Source organism: Ranitomeya variabilis, chromosome 4 (assembly GCF_051348905.1).
Source record: "Ranitomeya variabilis isolate aRanVar5 chromosome 4, aRanVar5.hap1, whole genome shotgun sequence".
NCBI lineage: Eukaryota > Metazoa > Chordata > Amphibia > Anura > Dendrobatidae > Ranitomeya > Ranitomeya variabilis.
Window position 1 is genome coordinate 650,330,435 of NC_135235.1, and position 22,218 is coordinate 650,352,652.

General features: G+C 45.1%; 2 protein-coding genes across 2 annotated transcripts in view; both read right to left on the reverse strand.

The window, feature by feature from the left end:
• LOC143766178 (uncharacterized) overlaps positions 1–15,140 on the reverse strand; it is a 68,547-nt gene extending 53,407 nt beyond the window's left edge. Inside the window, exon 1 of the mRNA XM_077253648.1 lies at positions 15,010–15,140. The gene's annotated coding sequence lies outside the window, so the exon portion shown is untranslated. The remainder of the gene's footprint in view (positions 1–15,009) is intronic.
• LOC143766180 (uncharacterized) overlaps positions 1–17,503 on the reverse strand; it is a 122,139-nt gene extending 104,636 nt beyond the window's left edge. Inside the window, exon 1 of the mRNA XM_077253651.1 lies at positions 17,485–17,503. The gene's annotated coding sequence lies outside the window, so the exon portion shown is untranslated. The remainder of the gene's footprint in view (positions 1–17,484) is intronic.
• Positions 17,504–22,218: the final 4,715 nt, after the last annotated feature.

The following is a 22,218-nucleotide window of genomic DNA, read 5'->3' on the forward strand; positions in this document are numbered from 1 at the left end:
TTGGTGCACTGGAAGGGGAATGGTCCGAAGGATCGGTCTTGGGTCTCAGTCGGTTCAGGGCATGCCGACTGGTTGGTTCGAGCTTTTCATGCCAGGCATCCTGAGAAGCCTGGGGGTCTGGTCGCCCCCCGTTAAGGGGGGGTACTGTCATATTATGGACAGGGTTCCTTCTCTGTCCTCTCAGGGTTCATTTTGTATGACCTCCTATTGGTTTGGGGAGGGCTATATTTACTCACCTTCGTCTGGGGATCCTTGTCAGTGATACATCTGTTCTGGCTGTGATATCAGATTTCTGATAATACGGCATCAAAATATTGCATTTCCATTGTGCCATGTGATGCAGGACATGTCCAGTCTGCCCCAGGGACAATTATCTTCACCTTTGATGTAGTATCTATTTGCTAAAGAGGAAGCACAGAGTAAAAGTTTGCTCTTCCAGAAACTGTCAGCTACTCGCTAATTTATTTATCTACGAACAGAGGAGGAGCCTTTAGTGATGTACAATTTTGAATTACCTGACCTTGAACAAAATTCATAACATGAAACATAAGTTGACCTGCTGAATAAGATGTCTCCTCCATGCTCCCAACGCAGACTTTGATGGCATGGTTTACAGGTGTCATGTCTCGTTTTGAGAGCCCCTGATGTGCCTAAATAGTGGAAAATCCCCACAAATGACATCATTTTGAAAGCTAGACCCCTCATAGAATGTATGTAGATATGTGGTGAGCATCTTGAACCCCCAGATCCTTCACAGAAGTTTATAACGTAGAGCAGCGAAAATAAAAAAAAAAAAAAAAATCAAATTTTTCACACAAAAATGTTATTTTATCCCCATTTTGTTTTATTTTCAAAGGAATAGCAGGAGAAAATGGACCTCATAATTTGTTGTGCAATTTCTCCTGAGTACGCCGATATGCCATGTGTGGTTAAAACTACTTTTGAGGCACAGTGCAAAGCTCAGAAGGGAAGAAGCGCATATTGGAGTTCACATTTTGCTGGACTGGTTTAAGGGTGCCACGTCACATAAGCAGGACCCCTGAGGTGTCAGAACAGCAGAACCCCCCCATGAGACCCCGTTATACAAACTACAACTCTCAATCAATTCATCTAGGGGTGCAGTGATTATATTGACACCACAGGTGGGTCACAGAATTTTATACCATTGGGCAATGAAGAAAAAAATACTTCCATTTTTACCACCAAAATTTAGTTTCAGTCCCAGATTTTATTTATATTTTTTTATGGCGCTTTTACACAATAAAAACTATTTTATAAAAAAAAAATAAAATCATTTTTCATCGCTTTATTCTCAGAGCTATAACTTTTTTATATTTTGGCTGATGGTGCTGTATGGCAGCTTCATTTTTGTAGAACAAGATGACTGTGTCAACGATACCAATTTTATTTACCGTATTTTTCAGATTATAAGACGCACTTTTTTACCTCAAATTTGGGGGAGCGTCTTATAATTTGAATATACCTTACCGGGTTCCAGGGTCGCTGCTGGAGGAAGCAAGAGTGGCGCATTGCTGGAGGAAGCAAGAGTGGCGCATTGCTGCAGGCTGGGATGAGGGGGTGTTTGGAGGTGCGACACCGCGGGTGTTCGGTGGAGCGTGGGCCCCGCCGACATTTTGTGAAAGCCCGGGACCCCCGCACTTCCATGGTTTACATTGCAGTGGACTCCGAGAAAATGGCTGCCGGGGGCAGCACATGCATCTGCGCATATGCCGCCCTGGCAGCTATTTTCACGGAATCAACCTCAAAGTAAACCATTGAAGTACGGGGGCTCCGGGCATTCACAAAATGTCGGCGGAGCCCGCGCACCACCGAACACCGGCAGCGTCACACATCCGAACACCCCTTTATTCCAGTCTGGGGTCCGCAGCATCGCCCCACTCCTGCCTCCACCAGCAGCAACACTGGGACCCCACTTCACTGCAGCCACCACCCCCGGTAAGCAATGAGATACATGGATTGTAAGAAACACTACCATTTTATTTTTTAAAAAAAGGGTTTTTTTCCTATTTTTCTCCTCAAAATTTGGGGTGCATCTTATAAACCACAAAGTACATTTGTCTTTTTCCACTTTTTGCTCAATGACATGATGATAAAGCATCACTTTTTGCCTCATTTTTTATTTTTTATGGTGTTCACTAAATGGGTTTAGTAGTGGGAGAGTTTTATAGGTCAGACGCGCCGATACCAAATGTGTGCACTTCTATTGTTTTTTTTCATTTATTTATGGGTACAATATATATTTTTTATTATTATTTTCTGTTTGTTTTTTTTTTATATTTTTGCAACTTTTTTTTTTTTTACTTATTCCCCATATGGGACTTTCACTTTCCGCAGTTTGATCGCTGTTATAAGGTATAACAATGCAGGAGAATTGCTATACCTTATTGCCTGTGATGTCAGATCTGCAGACACAAGTTAGTTAGATCATGCACTGTGCATGAACTAACTAGGCTGCTAGTACCTGGTGACACAGATGTCATCATGACGACATCGGGTCATCATGACAATGATCGGGACCCTACCATTATGTTGTGGGGTCTCCGATCCAAGGGAAGAGGGGCTTTATTCCATCTGCTAGCTCTCTAAATGCTGCAATCTCAACAATCTCAGCATTTAGGGGGTTAAAGTGCTGGGAGCAATGTGGACACCGCCCCTGGCACTGAGAGCTGGATGTCAGCTGACAGAATCAGAATGTGTGCGTTTAGCGCATAAATTGGCCAATTCATGTGTACCTGGTAGCCACATTAAGGCATCTCTCGTATACCAAGACCTAGACTTTCCTCTCCTCGCTGAGAATAAATGTCTTCATCTGAATGGGAACCTACTGTGAATCCTCTTCTTAGACTAAAATCTGTAAAGAACTGGTGGTTTAGGAGCGACATGGGAAGTGCTCTGGAGGAGGTGGTATCTGTACTGACCGCAGTTCCTGAGCTTAACACAACACTAGAAGTAGCCGTGGGATGATCCTGTCACTCCCTAGACACCTCGTCACAGCCGGAGGACTAACTACCCCTAAAGATAGAAACAGGAAAGCTATCTTGCCTCAGAGAAAATCCCCAAAGGATAGAACAGCCCCCCACAAATATTGACTGTGAGTGGAGAGGGAAATGACATACGCAGAATGAAACCAAGATGTAGCAAAGGAGGCCAGTCTAGCTAGATAGATAGAACAGAATACTGTGCGGTCAGTATTAAAAACTAGAAAAATCCACCACAGAGTTTACAAAAATCTCCACACCTGACTAAAGGTGTGGAGGGTAAATCTGCTTCCCAGAGCTTCCAGCTTAACTGAATAAATCCATACTGACAAGCTGGACTAGAAAAAACATAGAAAGTGCAGAACGATTAAGTCCACAACAAGTGGACTGCAAAAGAACAAAGCAAGGACTTATCTTTGCTGAACGGGTCAAAATATCAGGGAAATCCAAGCAGAGATGTGAATCCAAGCAGGAACCATTGACAACTGGCACTGGCTGAAGGATAAAACCAGGCTAAATAGCCGAGCCAGAAAGACAGTCAGTGGAAGCAGCTGCTGACTACTAGATCCAAGGAGCAGTCGTACCACTTAAAACCACCGGAGGGAGCCCAAGAGCAGAACTCACAAAAGTGCCACTTACAACCACCGGAGGGAGCCCAAGAGCGGAATTCACAACAAAAATCTCTCTCTCTGTGGAGGGGTAATGGTCCTGCTGCAATTAAAACACCTGTGACTAAAAGGTGGAGTGCTCAGTCAGAAGGCTAATGAATACAAATTTCAAAAAACTGACCGTCACATCCAAACAAAGAATAAGTGTGAACAGGTGCTGAACCTAGAGTCACCAACTCGTATGCAGTCAAATAAATAAGGCAGCACACTGCGGCGCTAAAACATGCAAACCTGAAACGTGAAAATTGAACTGCATTACTTCATTAGAAATATGAAAAAATGAGAGCGTTTAGAGCATAAATTGGCCAATTCATGTGTACCTGGTAGCCACATTAAGGCATCTCTCGTATACCAGGACCTAAACTTTCCTTTCCTCACTGAGAATAATCGTCTTCATCTGTTCAGGTACACATGAATAGGCCAATTTATGCGCTAAACGCTCTCATTTTTTCATATTTCTAATGCAGTTCAATTTTCATGTTTCAGGTTTGCATGTTTTAGCGCCGCAGTGTGCTGCCTTATTTATTTGACTGTATACGAGTTGGTGACTCTAGGTTCAGCACCTGTTCACACTTATTGGACGTTTGGATGTGACGATCAATTTTTGAAATTTAGAATCAGAATGTGTGATATAATATTACCTGTTATGGTTCTCAATGGCAAGAGAACATAGCCCAGCAAACATAAGAACTAGCTCTTGGAAGGATGGAAACTAAAAACTGACCATGAACTAAACCTGCCGCACAACTAATAGTAGCCGGGTAGCGTGCCTACGTTTTATCCCCAGACGCCCAGCGCCAGCCGGAGGACCAACTAATCCCAGCAGAGGAAAATACAGTCCTGGCTCACCTCTAGAGAAATTTCCCCGAAAGGCAGACAGAGGCCCCCACACACATTGGCGGCGATTTTAGATGAAAACGACAAACGCAGTATGAAAACAGGTTTAGCAAAATCGAGGTCCGCTTACTTGATAGCAGGAAGACAGAAAGGGCACTTTCATGGTCAGCTGAAAACCCTATCAAAACACCATCCTGAAATTACTTTAAGACTCTAGTATTAACTCATAACATCAGAGTGGCAATTTCAGATCACAAGAGCTTTCCAGAAACAGAAACGAAACAACAGCTGTGAACTGGAACAAAATGCAAAAAACAAACAAGGACAAAGGTCCAACTTAGCTGGGAGTTGTCTAGAAGCAGGAACATGCACAGAAAGGCTTCTGATTACAATGTTGACCGGCATGGAAGTGACAGAGGAGCAAGGCTAAATAGCGACTCCCACATCCTGATGGGAACAGGTGAACAGAGGAGATGATGCACACAAGTTGAATTCCACCAGTGGCCACCGGGGGAGCCCAAAATCCAATTTCACAACAGTACCCCCCCCTCAAGGAGGGGGCACCGAACCCTCACCAGAACCACCAGGGCGATCAGGATGAGCCCTATGAAAGGCACGGACCAGATCGGAGGCATGAACATCAGAGGCAGTCACCCAAGAATTATCCTCCTGACCGTATCCCTTCCATTTGACCAGATACTGGAGTTTCCGTCTGGAAACACGGGAGTCCAAGATTTTTTCCACAACGTACTCCAACTCGCCCTCAACCAACACCGGAGCAGGAGGCTCAACGGAAGGCACAACCGGTACCTCATACCTGCGCAATAATGACCGATGAAAAACATTATGAATAGAAAAAGATGCAGGGAGGTCCAAACGGAAGGACACAGGGTTAAGAATCTCCAATATCTTGTACGGGCCGATGAACCGAGGCTTAAACTTAGGAGAAGAAACCCTCATAGGGACAAAACGAGAAGACAACCACACCAAGTCCCCAACACAAAGCCGAGGACCAACCCGACGCCGGCGGTTGGCAAAAAGCTGAGTCTTCTCCTGGGACAACTTCAAATTGTCCACCACCTGCCCCCAAATCTGATGCAACCTCTCCACCACAGCATCCACTCCAGGACAATCCGAAGATTCCACCTGACCGGAGGAAAATCGAGGATGAAACCCCGAATTACAGAAAAAAGGAGACACCAAGGTGGCAGAGCTGGCCCGATTATTGAGGGCAAACTCCGCTAAAGGCAAAAAAGCAACCCAATCATCCTGATCTGCAGACACAAAACACCTCAAATATGTCTTCAAGGTCTGATTCGTCCGCTCGGTCTGGCCATTCGTCTGAGGATGGAAAGCAGACGAGAAAGACAAATCTATGCCCATCCTAGCACAGAATGCCCGCCAAAATCTAGACACGAATTGGGTTCCTCTGTCAGAAACGATATTCTCCGGAATACCATGCAAACGGACCACATTTTGAAAAAACAGAGGAACCAACTCGGAAGAAGAAGGCAACTTAGGCAGGGGAACCAAATGGACCATCTTAGAGAAACGGTCACACACCACCCAGATGACAGACATCTTCTGAGAAACAGGAAGATCCGAAATAAAATCCATCGAGATGTGCGTCCAAGGCCTCTTCGGGATAGGCAAGGGCAACAACAATCCACTAGCCCGAGAACAACAAGGCTTGGCCCGAGCACAAACGTCACAAGACTGCACAAAGCCTCGCACATCTCGTGACAGGGAAGGCCACCAGAAGGACCTTGCCACCAAATCCCTGGTACCAAAGATTCCAGGATGACCTGCCAACGCAGAAGAATGAACCTCAGAAATGACTTTACTGGTCCAATCATCAGGAACAAACAGTCTACCAGGTGGGCAACGATCAGGTCTATCCGCCTGAAACTCCTGCAAGGCCCGCCGCAGGTCTGGAGAAACGGCAGACAATATCACTCCATCCTTAAGGATACCTGTAGGCTCAGAATTACCAGGGGAGTCAGGCTCAAAACTCCTAGAAAGGGCATCCGCCTTAACATTCTTAGAACCCGGTAGGTATGACACCACAAAATTAAACCGAGAGAAAAACAACAACCAGCGCGCCTGTCTAGGATTCAGGCGTCTGGCGGACTCAAGATAAATTAAATTTTTGTGGTCGGTCAATACCACCACCTGATGTCTAGCCCCCTCAAGCCAATGACGCCACTCCTCAAAAGCCCACTTCATGGCCAAAAGCTCCCGATTCCCAACATCATAATTCCGCTCGGCGGGCGAAAATTTACGAGAAAAAAAAGCACAAGGTCTCATCACGGAGCAGTCGGAACTTCTCTGCGACAAAACCGCCCCAGCTCCGATTTCAGAAGCGTCGACCTCAACCTGAAAAGGAAGAGCAACATCAGGCTGACGCAACACAGGGGCGGAAGAAAAGCGGCGCTTAAGCTCCCGAAAGGCCTCCACAGCAGCAGGGGACCAATCAGCAACATCAGCACCCTTCTTAGTCAAATCAGTCAATGGTTTAACAACATCAGAAAAACCAGCAATAAATCGACGATAAAAGTTAGCAAAGCCCAAAAATTTCTGAAGACTCTTAAGAGAAGAGGGTTGCGTCCAATCACAAATAGCCTGAACCTTGACAGGATCCATCTCGATGGAAGAGGGGGAAAAAAATGTATCCCAAGAAGGAAATCTTTTGAACCCCAAAAACGCACTTAGAACCCTTCACACACAAGGAATTAGACCGCAAAACCTGAAAAACCCTCCTGACCTGCTGGACATGAGAGTCCCAGTCATCCGAAAAAATCAGAATATCATCCAGATACACAATCATAAATTTATCCAAATAATCACGGAAAATGTCATGCATAAAGGACTGAAAGACTGAAGGGGCATTTGAAAGACCAAAAGGCATCACCAAATACTCAAAGTGGCCCTCGGGCGTATTAAATGCGGTTTTCCACTCATCCCCCTGCTTAATTCGCACCAAATTATACGCCCCACGGAGATCTATCTTAGAGAACCACTTGGCCCCCTTTATGCGAGCAAACAAATCAGTCAGCAGTGGCAACGGATATTGATATTTAACCGTGATTTTATTCAAAAGCCGATAATCAATACACGGCCTCAAAGAGCCATCTTTCTTAGACACAAAGAAAAAACCGGCTCCTAAGGGAGATGACGAAGGACGAATATGTCCCTTTTCCAAGGACTCCTTTATATATTCTCGCATAGCAGCATGTTCAGGCACAGACAGATTAAATAAACGACCCTTAGGGTATTTACTACCCGGAATCAAATCTATGGCACAATCGCACTCCCGGTGCGGAGGTAGTGAACCAAGCTTAGGTTCTTCAAAAACGTCACGATAGTCAGACAAGAATTCAGGAATCTCAGAGGGAATAGATGATGAAATGGAAACCAAAGGTACGTCCCCATGCGTCCCCTTACATCCCCAGCTTAACACAGACATAGCTTTCCAGTCGAGGACTGGGTTATGAGATTGCAGCCATGGCAATCCAAGCACCAACACATCATGTAGATTATACAGCACAAGAAAGCGAATAATCTCCTGGTGATCCGGATTAATCCGCATAGTTACTTGTGTCCAGTATTGTGGTTTATTACTAGCCAATGGGGTGGAGTCAATCCCCTTCAGAGGTATAGGAGTTTCAAGAGGCTCTAAATCATACCCACAGCGTTTGGCAAAGGACCAATCCTGTTGTGAATTTGGATTCTGGGCTCCCCCGGTGGCTACTGGTGGAATTGAACTGGTGTCTTCATCTTCTCTGTTCACCTGTTCCCATCAAGATGTGGGAGTCGCTATATAACCTTGCTGCTCTGTTAGTTGCTTGCCGGTCAACAATGTTATCAGAAGCCTCTCTGTGCTTGTTCCTGCTCCTAGACAACTACTAGATAAGTTGGACTCTTGTCCATGTTTGTTTTTGCATTTTTGTTCCAGTTCACAGCTGTAGTTTCGTTACTGTGTCTGGAAAGCTCTTGTGAACAGGAATTGCCACTCTGGTGTTATGAGTTAATGCCAGAGTTTTAAAGTAATTCCTGGATGGTGTTTTGATAGGGTTTTCAGCTGACTATGAAAGTGTCCTTTCTGTCTTCTGCTATGTAGTAAGTGGACCTCAAATTTGCTAAACCTATTTTCATACTACGTTTGTTATTTCATCTTAATTCACCGCCAATACATGTGGGGGGCCTCTGTCTCCTTTCGGGGTATTTCTCTAGAGGTGAGCTAGGACTAATATTTTCCTCTGCTAGCATTATTTAGTCCTCCGGCTGGTGCTGGGCATCTAGAATCAACGTAGGCATGCTACCCGGCCACTGCTAGTTGTGCGTTAGGTTTAGTTCATGGTCAGCTCAGTTCCCATCTTCCAAGAGCTAGTTCCTATATATGCTGATGCTTTGTTCTCTTGCCATTGAGATCATGACACAATCCATAAGACTCAAAGCGGCGCCAGAGTCGACATAGGCGTCCGCGGTAATAGATGATAAAGAACAAATCAGGGTCACAGATAGAATAAACTTAGACTGTAAAGTGCCAATTGAAACAGACTTATCAAGCTTCTTAGTACGCTTAGAGCATGCTGATATAACATGAGTTGAATCACCACAATAAAAGCACAACCCATTTTTTCGTCTAAAATTCTGCCGTTCGCTTCTGGACAGAATTCTATCACATTGCATATTCTCTGGCGTCTTCTCAGTAGACACCGCCAAATGGTGCACAGGTTTGCGCTCCCGCAGACGCCTATCGATCTGGATAGCCATTGTCATGGACTCATTCAGACCCGCAGGCACAGGGAACCCCACCATAACATCCTTAATGGCATCAGAGAGACCCTCTCTGAAATTCGCCGCCAGGGCGCACTCATTCCACTGAGTAAGCACAGCCCATTTACGGAATTTTTGGCAGTATATTTCAGCTTCATCTTGCCCCTGAGATAGGGACATCAAGGCTTTTTCCGCCTGAAGCTCTAAATGAGGTTCCTCATAAAGCAACCCCAAGGCCAGAAAAAACGCATCCACATTGAGCAACGCAGGATCCCCTGGAGCCAATGCAAAAGCCCAATCTTGAGGGTCGCCCCGGAGCAAGGAAATCACAATCCTGACCTGCTGTGCAGGATCTCCAGCAGAGCGAGATTTCAGGGACAAAAACAACTTGCAATTATTTTTGAAATTTTGAAAGCAAGATCTATTCCCCGAGAAAAATTCAGGCAAAGGAATTCTAGGTTCAGATATAGGAACATGAACAACAAAATCTTGTAAATTTTGAACTTTCGTGGTGAGATTATTCAAACCTGCAGCTAAACTCTGAATATCCATTTTAAACAGGTGAACACAGAGCCATTCCAGGATTAGAAGGAGAGAGAGAGAGGAAGGCTGCAATATAGGCAGACTTGCAAGTGATTCAATTGTAAGCACACTCAGAACTGAAGGAAAAAAAAAAATAAAATTTTCAGCAGACTTTTTTTCTCTCCTTTCTCTGCCAATTAATTTAACCCTTTGTGGGCCGGTCAAACTGTTATGGTTCTCAATGGCAAGAGAACATAGCCCAGCAAACATAAGAACTAGCTCTTGGAAGGATGGAAACTAAAAACTGACCATGAACTAAACCTGCCGCACAACTAATAGTAGCCGGGTAGCGTGCCTACGTTTTATCCCCAGACGCCCAGCGCCAGCCGGAGGACCAACTAATCCCAGCAGAGGAAAATACAGTCCTGGCTCACCTCTAGAGAAATTTCCCCGAAAGGCAGACAGAGGCCCCCACACACATTGGCGGCGATTTTAGATGAAAACGACAAACGCAGTATGAAAACAGGTTTAGCAAAATCGAGGTCCGCTTACTTGATAGCAGGAAGACAGAAAGGGCACTTTCATGGTCAGCTGAAAACCCTATCAAAACACCATCCTGAAATTACTTTAAGACTCTAGTATTAACTCATAACATCAGAGTGGCAATTTCAGATCACAAGAGCTTTCCAGAAACAGAAACGAAACAACAGCTGTGAACTGGAACAAAATGCAAAAAACAAACAAGGACAAAGGTCCAACTTAGCTGGGAGTTGTCTAGAAGCAGGAACATGCACAGAAAGGCTTCTGATTACAATGTTGACCGGCATGGAAGTGACAGAGGAGCAAGGCTAAATAGCGACTCCCACATCCTGATGGGAACAGGTGAACAGAGGAGATGATGCACACAAGTTGAATTCCACCAGTGGCCACCGGGGGAGCCCAAAATCCAATTTTACAACAATTACCTTATTGTCTTATGGTTAATATATCCATGTACTGTGTGGGACACTTAGGTCTGGGACTTCTTGTGTGTTTTTAGATGTTTTTATTATTTTTTCTTGATTGTGGTTGTGTATTTAATTTAATAAACATTGTTATTCTACCATATGGAGTGTGCACAATTTTACAGGTAGTACTTTCTCTTCTCCTTTTTCGTCTCCCATTGGTATACTATCTGACGTCGCACCTCATGCAGATGCATTTTGTGGTTCATATCTTTCCTTATTGTTGTGCAATCTTACTTACTTTATCTTACAGCTGTTAGAATCAGCTGACATCCGTCAACAATCGCCCCTGTGCACGGACGATCGCCATGACATAGGCACAGTTCACATTTGCGTTCAGGAGGGCTGCCAATGGCTCCATGCTTCCTCCCTTCTTCCACCCTGAAGCTATGCGTCCTGCGTACCTATCTTTAACATTGGGCACACAGGGACATAATTGTATGCGGATGCATCTGCATGCGGCGATTTGATGTGTGCGGCGACTGCACAGAAACGCAAAATTGTAGAAATACTAATATATATTTACAATAGTAGAAGTAGTATAATAGGGACTGACACCTCTACACCACTACAGCCAACCCAGCAGATGGAGATCACCTATGACTGTTCAAATTTCCACAAATTTGTGTTAAAATCTGCAGCAGCAGCAGTAACAACGGGCACAGAAGCCACACTAAAGATATCACAGATTGCAATTACACAAGATCAATCCAGCACACTAAAAAAGTCAACATTGCCTAGTCGTTACAGTCTGCGATTGGGGTGTAAAAGTCCTTGGAGATCCATGACTTGTTCATCTTGATAAAAGTTAAGCAGTCTACACTTTCAGGGGACAGCCGGTTGCGCTTATCCATCAGGACACCACCAGCAGCACTGAAGATACGTTCTGAGAGAACGCTGGCTGCCGGGCATGATAAAACCTTCAAGGTATGAGAGGCGAGCTCAGGCCACTCATCCATTTTTAAAGACCAAAATGTGAAAGGGTCCAAATCCTACCTGATGGTATCAATATTCAGTTCTAGACTCTGCTGTGCTAGTGCACGAGCTGGTCTAAAAAATGTGTCAAAAGACTCACAGAAATTGCTTCTGCCACTTGCACTACTACTGCTGCTGCTAACGTTTTGGCTTTGCTGAATTGACGAGCCGGAGATTGGAAGTCTAGATCTGCGATTCACACTGTGTGCCTCACTGCTGTCTTGTGGAAAACATCTCTTAAGGTTGTGTAAAAGCGTGCTTCGATACTCCAGCATTTGCGGGTCCCTTTCCAGGGCGGGAAGCATCTGGCAAAATTTTGTCTTATAACGTGGATCTAACAGAGTGGCAACCCAGTAGTCAGCACTACTTCGAATCATAACTCTATCATGTTGAAGATAGTGCAGCAAGAAGGCTTTCATATGTCGCGACCATGAGGACCAAGCCCATGACGTGTTGGTGGCTGGGTAACACTGATGATTGTTTCCTCCTTCTCCTCCTGCCAACCACGACCAACAGAGAGGGGATGATTATCCTTTTCATCGTCTGCCAGTTGCTCGCTCATCATCTCTTCCTCCTCTATTTGTTCCTCGGATCTTGCACCTTCACTAACAGTTTGTCTGTTATCACCAGCCCCCCTCGATCGCACTAATCCACCCTTCCTTGGCACCCGCCTGTGAAATGACAGTCTGGGACTTTCAAACAATATTATCCCTTCCGCATCCTCCTCTTCCTCTGGGACCACCACCTCCGCACGCAGGCTATTCAAAGTCTGCTCCAGCATATAGATGACCAGAATAGTGATGCAGATTATAGTATTGTCAGCGCTAACCATCTTAGTAGCCATTTCGAAACACAAGGGTGCAGAGGTCTTTAACCCCTTCACCCCCGGAGCTTTTTCCGTTTTTTCGTTTTTGTTTTTTGCTCCCCTCCTTTCCGTCAATATGGCCATGTGAGGGCTTATTTTTTGCGGGACGAGATGTACTTTTGAACGATATCATTGGTTTTACCATGCCGTGTAACGGAAAACGGGAAAAAAATTCCAAGTGTGATGAAATTGCAAAAAAAGTGCAATCTCAGACTTGTTTTTTGTTTGGCTTTTTTGCTAGGTTCACTAAATGCTAAAACTAACCTGCCATTATGATTCTCCAGGTCATTACGAGTTCATAGACACCTAACATGTCTAGGTTATTTTTTATCTAAGTGGTGAAAAAAAAATCCAAAGTTTGCTAAAAAAAAAAAAAAAAAAAAAATTGCGCGATTTTCCAATACCCGTAGCATCTCCAATTTTCGTGATCTGGGGTCAGGTGAGGGCTTATTTTTTTGTGTGCCAAGCTGGCGTTTTTAATGATACCACTCTGGTGCAGACACGTTCTTTTGATCGCCCGTTATTGCATTTTAATGCAATGTCGCGGCGACCAAAAAAACGCAATTTGGCCGTTTTAATTTTTTTTCTCGCTACGCCATTTAGCGGTCAGGTTAATCCTTTGTTTTTATTGATATATTGGGCGATTCTGAACGCGGCGATACCAAATATGTGTATGTTTGATTTTTTTTTAATTGTTTTATTTTGATTGGGGCGAAAGGGGGGTGATTTGAACTTTTATATATTTTTTTATATTTTTAAACACTTTTTTTTTTAATTTTGGCATGCTTCAATAGCCTCTATTGGAGGCTAGAAGCATGCACAACTCGATCGGCTCTGCTACATAGAGGTGAAGTACAGATCAACTCTATGTAGCAGAAATCCAGGTGTACTTTGAGCGCCGACCACAGGGTGGCGCTCAAGGCAATCGGCCATCAACAACCATAGAGGTGAGACCTCTGATTGTTATGGCAATGCACCGCTGACCCCCGATCATGTGACGGGGGTCAGCGGTGCGAACACTTCCGGCCGCGCGGCCGGGAGCGCTAGTTAAATGCCGCTGTCAGCGCTTGACGGCGGCATTTAACTAGTTAATGGGAGCGGACGGATCCCGATTCCTCTCGCGCTCATTGCGCGCACATGTCAGCTGTACAAAACAGCTGACATGTCGCAGCTTTGAGGTGGGTTCACCGCCGGAGCCCACCTCAAAGCAGGGGATCTGCCAGCTGACGTACTATTCCATCAGCTGGCAGAAAGGGGTTAATTTGTGCTCACTCCATAAACATGATATGCGCCACGTTCGTACTGCGTTGGCCCTGGTTACACGACATGACATACAGAGTCAGGGCTCGCTGCTGTTGACACAGTCGCTGCAACATGTGCAGAGTGGAATTTTACCGTGTTGGCACATCTCATATCAACTTGTTATCTGGCACGGACAAAGACCTCTGTATCGATGCATTTCCGTGGCCAACAGATTGGAGATGGTGGAGTTCAACCTCTTAGCTTTGTTATGTGTAGGAGGACACAATCTTTTATGTGACCACAACTGACTGAGGATGCATTGCTCATTGTGGCTGCCTTACTACGTGTCTGTGAGGTACGGCACAACGTAACTTTCTTGTGTTCCTCCTCCACCATCTCAAATGACCTACTCAGCTGTGTGCCTCTGTATTCATGACAACTGGGATCTACCACCTCATCATCATCCTCTGTGTTATCACATTCCTCACCCTGACAGCAAGGTACAGTCTGCATGAGCCTCAGATATCTGAATCTCATCAGTCTCACCTCCCCCCAGGGGTTAACATCTGGTGACGAGGGTCAGGATGCTGCTTGGACTCTACTTCGACCTGGCCCGGATCCAAGCTAAAAAAAAAGTGCCCTTCACTCGAGCACGTGTGATGGTGTGATATGTTATGTGGGTATCATTTTGTATATATTTATATTTTACTGATTATCATGGTGTTCTCTTGTAGGATGAGTTATTTGCCAATTGATGAATTGCTGTTATTTGCCATCAGCCCACACAGTCCTGCACTGTTATCTCTCCACAGGGTCAGTGAATAATGTTGTTTGCTAATATGCTAATGACATATTGAACTAGCTTGTTGAAACAATGATCCCCTGAAACCCACCCCCCTAACCTGTGAATGAGGAGAGGAACTTGTAAATATCAGGGAGGTGACACACAGATCAGTCCTGTGTGGAATGATGATGGGTTCACAGCATATCAGAGAGAAAGAAGAGTATATGGACTATGCTATCCTCTGTCTGCTGGATTGTTGGACTTTTACCCTGTTACTGAACTGCATTCGTGTTCTGGACTACTTTATCCTTTGTGTGGTGGATTGTATATGGACCTTTCGTATTTTTGCCTAAATAAAGGTCTTGGGATTGTTCACTCTTCGCTGGCTCTGTTGATTGTGTGGTACCGGAGAAGGACCCCGTGACAACATGCTCTTTCTGGGCCTCATCAACAAGGCGTACTGCTGTGCGTCTGCCAAAGAAAGATAGTGGAGTAGCCCGTCCAGTAACAGAAGTTGTCAGTTATCTTTGCAAAGGACGTGACGATGTTGGTTCACTAGTGCTTTCACAAACATTACCACTAGTGATGACAGAGTATGCTCGTCACTCGAGATTTCCCGAGTATGCTCGGGTGATCTCTGAGTATTTGGATGTCTCTGTAGCTGCATGATTTGCGGCTGCTAGACAGCCTCAGTACATGTGGAGGTTGCCTGTTTGTTAGGAAATCCCCACATGTATTCAGGCTGTCTAGCAGCCGCAAATCATGCAGCTACGGAGACAGAAACTAAATCTCCGAGCACATCCAAATACTCAGATCACCCGAGTACACTTGGGAAATCTCGAGTAACGAGTATACTCGCTCATCACTAATTACCATCTATGCCACATAGACCTTGAACAGCAAAACCTACAAGAAGCAAAATGAACATAAACCTTGCGGTAATGAAATAAATAAACAGCAAACGTTCTTTTAAATAACACAAGGTTCTTAGTAATACTCTTTTTGATAAAAATAGCATAAAAGCTTTTATGCTATTTTTGAGCAAAAACAGTATTACTAAGAACCCTGTGTTATTTAAATGCACTTTTGCTTTTTACTTAGTAACAAAAAGGTTTATGTTTAGTTTGCTTCTTGTAGGTTTTGTATGGTTTATGGCCAGTGAATATGCCTTTATATACTACATGTATACTAACTTAAACCAAGCTCAATTTTTGTGTTTTTACCTTGAACACCAAGCCTAATCGCCCTGCCACCACAACCTCACTTTTTCCCATTCATGTTGCTCAGATAGTGTGGTAGGAACACAGAATTAGCATCAAAAATTAGATTTTGGCCTCTGCACCAGCTCTGCACACAACTGTATGATGTTAGTAAAGGAAGAAATGCTTTTGTGGCCATGGACGAGGCCTGTATAAACAATTTCAAAGTGAGATCTACACTACTGTAGAACATTAGCAACAGAAGAATTTTTGTTTGTTCGTGTGAAGGAGGCATGTATAACATAGACTAGATGCTCCAAACGGAGATCTCCCCTACTGTATCATGTTATTCCCAAACAATTTCAAAGTGAGATCTACTCTACTATATGGCGTTAGTAACAGACAAAATATTTTTTGCGTGTAGACGAGGCCTGTATAACATTCACTAGATGCTCGAAACTATTTCAAAGTGAGATCTACCCTAGTGTAGAATGTTAGTAGAAATTTTTCTTGCCTGTGGATGAGGCCTTTATAACATAGACTATATGTTCCAAACAGAGATCTCCCCTACTGTATCATGTTAGTACCTGAACACATTTGTTTTTAGTGTAGATGAGACCTGTATAACCTAGAAGATATACTCCAAACAATTTCAAACTCAGATCTAACCTGCTGTATACCGTTTGCAGAAAAAAAAAAAGTACCGTATATAAGTACTTGAGTATAAGCCAAGATTTTCAGACCATTTGTTTAGGCTGAAAGTGCCCCTCTCGCGGCTTATACTCGAGTCATTGTCGCTGGGGGGTCGGAGGGGGAGCAGTGGCTGTGACATACTCACCTGCTCCTGGCGAGGTCCCTGCATCTCCGATGGTCTCCAGGCGCCGGCAGCTCTTCCATCTTTGAGCGGACACATGGTACCGCTCATTACAGTAATGAATATGGACGCGACGCCACTCCCATAGGGGTGGAGCCACGTATTCATTACTGTAATGAGCGGTACCAGTGACGGCTCAAAGCTGGAAGATCTGCCGCGCTTGGAGAGTCCATCAGAGAAGCTGCCAGGTGAGTATAATGGGGAGGGGGAGCACGGAGATATTCACCTGTCCTCGTTCCACCGCCGGCCGCTGTCTTCCGCATCATCTGCCTGTGACGCTCAGGTCAGAGGGCGCGATGACGTGGTTAGTGCGCGCCCTCTACCTGAGTGTCACTGCGGTGGATAGAGAAGACACAGCGGCGCCCCGGCGGTGGAACGGGGAAAGCTGACTATAGCAAGTGCCGGGGGCCTGAGCGATGAGAGGTGAGTATGCCCCAGCATATGGGGCATAATAGTCTATGGAGCATCTTATGGGGCCACAATCAGCATTTGTGGAGCATTATACGGGACAAATGTGTCTATGGAGCATCTTATGGGGCCATAATGTACTGTATGTGTGAGAGGATGGCGGCACTGTGGGGACATTATACTGTGTGTGTCAGACAGGGGCGCTGTACTATGGGAGCAACATGTGTTTCCTGACTTCCGTTTCTTCATCGTTGGGTCGTATGTCTCTACCAGAGGAGAGGGAAGAAAGCGTTATAGTTTTTAGTAATGGGGAATCTCCAGCACCTACCTCCACCTGCAGAGCCGCACACCACATATATGGCTGTTCTGTGCGCACAGGACCTGTGATGAGGTCACAGGAGGGGAGGAGTCAGGGGTCACATGATCAGGGCCCTCAGTGTATGCAGGACTGTGCTGTGCTGGTTGTCATGGTGCTGGATGAGGGGAAGTTTCTGTGTGGGGTCAGGAGGGGTTTACAGGGTGAATGTAGCAGAGCCGTGTGTGTACGAGGTGTACGGAGCGGAGCTGCGTGTGTACGAGGTGTACGGAGCAGAGCCGTGTGTGTACGAGGTGTACGGAGCGGAGCTGCGTGTGTACGAGGTGTACGGAGCGGAGCCGTGTGTGTACGAGGTGTACGGAGCGGAGCTGCGTGTGTACGAGGTGTATGGAGCGGAGCCGTGTGTGTACGAGGTGTACGGAGCGGAGCTGCGTGTGTACGAGGTGTACGGAGCGGAGCCGTGTGTGTACGAGGTGTACGGAGCGGAGCTGCGTGTGTACGAGGTGTATGGAGCAGAGCCGTGTGTGTACGATTCTATGAAGAAAAACTGCAAACACAACCAAAAACTCAGGAGTTCCAGATAGATAAATTTACAGATGAGCACACTGCACATGAATATTCTATAAATCCCGTCCACTTTGCTGGAATTGTAAGACGAAGCGTTTATACAGACCCGGAGGTAAAGTTTTAAAGTGGATGTCGACTACAGGACTCCACTAAAACCAGTGTGTACTCGCCTCTCACAGCAGCGCCATTCCAGCTATATCAGCGCCACTGTTCCCAGGAGTGATGTGACATTGTTGTGTAATGTGCCTGCTGCAACCTCTGAGCAGCCGCTATTTGCCTGCAGCTCATCACTATTCCATAAGGGCAGACGTCCGGTTGGGTTAGGCGAGAGATGAATTTGTGCTGAGCATTAGTTTGGGATCACACTTTGGGGCATGAATAATAATAAAAAGGATGAAAAACCACTTTATCTACATGGATGCAGCAGTCAGTAGAAACCAAGGCATCTAAAAAGTTTTTCATTCACAGATGAATTATACAAGCAAAAATAACAAACTTTTTAGTATAGCTTATCAGAGAATTTGGCTTTTTTCCTCCTCTAGGACTGATAGTTTGCTCTCAATTCTCACATAAGGCCACGTTCACATGTCAGTATTTGGTCAGTATTTGACATCAGTATTTGTAAGCCAGAACCAGGAGTAGGTGAGATAACGCTGCTTATGTACGACTTTGGAGAGAGGCACAGACAGGCTGCTGCAAGGTCACCTGCAAGCAGAGAAAGAGGCTCTGCTATAAGATAAGAGAGGTAAGGAGCTGCAGACACTATCGAAGTGAATCCACATGAGATTGAGTCCAATTCCATAATCCGGGTTGGTGCTCGCTTGGCTGGTGAGCACAGCATACACAAAAAAAAAACAACTTTATTCCGGCATGTCTATGAGTAAGGCCGGCGTCACACTAGCGAGTTTTACGGACGTATGAGAGGTGCAGAAAATACGGATTGCATACGGTACAGTTATTCTCTATGGCCCAGCTCCTATCTGCCGTATTTTACTGCTCCGTATTATACGGTCTTGTACGGCTGTAGAAAATCGCTGCATGCTGCGTTTGTCACCGTATTGCGCAAAAAAATCGCCAATGAAAGTCTATGGGGGCGAGAAAAATCCAGATTACACACGGACCATGCGTGTGACTTGCGAGAAATACGCACCGGTGTTATAGAGAAAAGCCGGCAATTCAGTGTGGTGTACAGTAAAATCACACTGACAGAATAGAATAGAATAGGTAGAATAAATGTCTACACATAGAATAGGTATATATATATATATATATGTATATGTCAGTGAGACACACATATATATATATATATATTTATATTTCATACAGATATAAGATATCATAAAAGCCGGTAATTCAATTGCCGGCTTTTGCTATCTCCTTCCCAAACCCGACATGATATGAGACATGGTTTACATACAGTAAACCATCTCATATCCCCTTTTTTTTGCATATTCCACACTACTAATGTTAGTAGTGTGTATGTGCAAAATTTGGGCCCTCTAGCTATTAAATTAAAGGGTTAAATTGCGGAAAAATTGGCGTGGGCTCCCGCGCAATTTTCTCCGCCAGAGTGGTAAAGCCAGTGACTGAGGGCAGATATTAATAGCCTATATATATATATATATATATATATATATATATATATATATATATACTGTATATATGTTTTACCGAACATTTGAGGCCATAAATCCATTAGATGTCGGTTTTGCAAGCCTGCGAGAAAATCTCGCAGTACGGATGCCATACGGATTACATACGGAGGATGCCATGCGCAAAATACGCTGACACACCCTGCCTACGGAGGACATACGGATCACTATTTTGGGAACATTTCTGCGTATTACGGCCGTAAAAAACGGACCGTAATTTCATATGCTGAGTCTGACGCCGGGCCAAGGGCGCCTGCTATGTGCCATAAACATGTCAGGTGTTTCTCATGTTTTTAATGCGGTTTGACATGTCCGAATAATGTTTTTTCTATATTATATTTTGGGTTGGTGTGCCGGGTCCATTTCCTTGGTTGTTTTTTTTTAATAGAAGTCACTGCCGGTGAGGAGGAATTGCCGTGGACTGTGCATTGATGCCTCCACCAGAGGATTTGTGAGCCTAAAGTGTGTATGAGTAAAATATGAATTTCTGCGATACAGGGCATCAGATAGATTGGTTTGGAAAGCTTTCTGAGCTAACTATGCACTGGAGTAAGTAGGTGCTATTACCAGTTTTGATTGGTGAGGTGGCTAAACCTAATAAAATGTTCCTAGTTATAGAGTTCCTGCACATACATAATACACCTATTTGACTTCCCCTTAATTTACACTATACATGTCTATTTCAGAGATCGGATTTGGAACAGAGGTCACCCAGACTAAACTAGAAATATTACAATGGGCTAAAGATGATGCATGACTGTCACTTCCAAACCCGAAGCTCTATTAACCTGCAGAACAAAGCCAACATTTAAGGGGTATTCCAGGGAGATAACGTATTCTCCTGGACAAACCACCATAAACAGACGGTGGAGGTGCTATGTGCTTCTTCACACTTCTGGGACGTTACGTCACAGATTGCATCGCCTGCTCCGGGGTTCTCATAACACAAACCATCACAGAAAAAGAAACAGCCTTACCAACACCAGGTCAGATTACCAATACACTACCAGGATGAAACAGGCCCTTTGATAAAGGTGGGGGTGGTACAGGTGCAAAATACTGATGCGGCAACCACTCACAAACCTACCAATTAATGGAGCTGGTGGTTGCCTGGTAAAAAAAAATGCTCAGATGAGGCTTGTATAGGGCACTAGTCAGACAAATATGTGTGATGCAGTGTGTCTGGTTTACAGCCTATTGGTGACGCCCATACTATTAGTAACAGGCGGCCGCTTGATAACATTTCCTTCCATTTAGTCCATGTTCAGTATATGTCTCCAGCCTCTGAAGAGATACAGTCATTTGCCTATACTCTGGTTGCCCTCCCCTTTCCCTTCGGGAGGAATTTAACCTTTCTCATAGATGTTTTTATCAATATCTTCAGGTCTATCACACCTTTGATGCACAAAACAGGATTTCATGGAGTAGAGTTATTACAATTATAAAAACATAATTAGCAGATTTAGTTGGAAAATCCATGGTTATTTTATTAGGGAATGTAGAACTGACACTGGACACACATGGTAGAACTGCAGTAGGACATTTATTGTTTCTTGCGCATAAATTGATAACATTTAGATTGTTTAAGGCCAGTTTCACACGTCAGTGGCTCCGGTACGTGAAGTGACAGTTTCCTCACGTACCGGAGCCACTGACACACGTAGACCCATAAAAATCAATGCATCTGTGCAGATGTCATTGATTTTTTGCGGACCGTGTCTCCGTGTGCCAAACACGGAGACATGTCAGTGTTCGTGGGAGCGCACGTATTACACGGACCCATTAAAGTCAATGGGTCTGTGTAAAACACGGACCACACACGGACCTTCTCCATGTGCAGTCCGTGTGGCGTGCAGGAGACAGCGCTACAGTAAGCGCTGTCCCCCCCACATGGTGCTGAAGCCGCGATTCATATCTTCCCTGCAGCAGCGTTTGCTGCATAGAAGATATGAATAATAGTGTTTAAAAGAAAGATCTATCTGTCCGCCGCCCTCCCACCCCCTGTGCGCCCCCCCCCGCTGTTCTGAAAATACTCACCTCAAATACTCAGCTGTTTTTTACAGATGACATGTGCGCGCAATAGCGGCGGGTGAAATCACGATCACCCGCCGCTATTAACTAGTTAAATGCCGCTGTCAAACGCAGACAGCGGCATTTAACTACCGCATCCGGCCGGGCGGCCGGAAATGAGCGCATCGCCGACCCCCGTCACATGATCGGGGGTCGGCGATGAGTCAGGAAGGTAACCATAGAGGTCATTTCTTCTCTCCAGCGAACTCTGCTGGAGAGAAGAAATGAATGGCGGCTTCAGCACAACGCTGGGGGGACAGCGCTTACTGTAGCGCTGTCTCCAGCATGGCACACGGACTGCACACGGACAGCATCGTGTACGGTACGTGCTGTACACGGACCCATTGACTTTAATGGGTCCGTGTGATCCGTGCGCTCCCACGAACGATGTCTCCGTGTTTTGCACGCGGACACACGGTCCGCGAAAACATGCTGACGTGCAGAGACACATTGATTT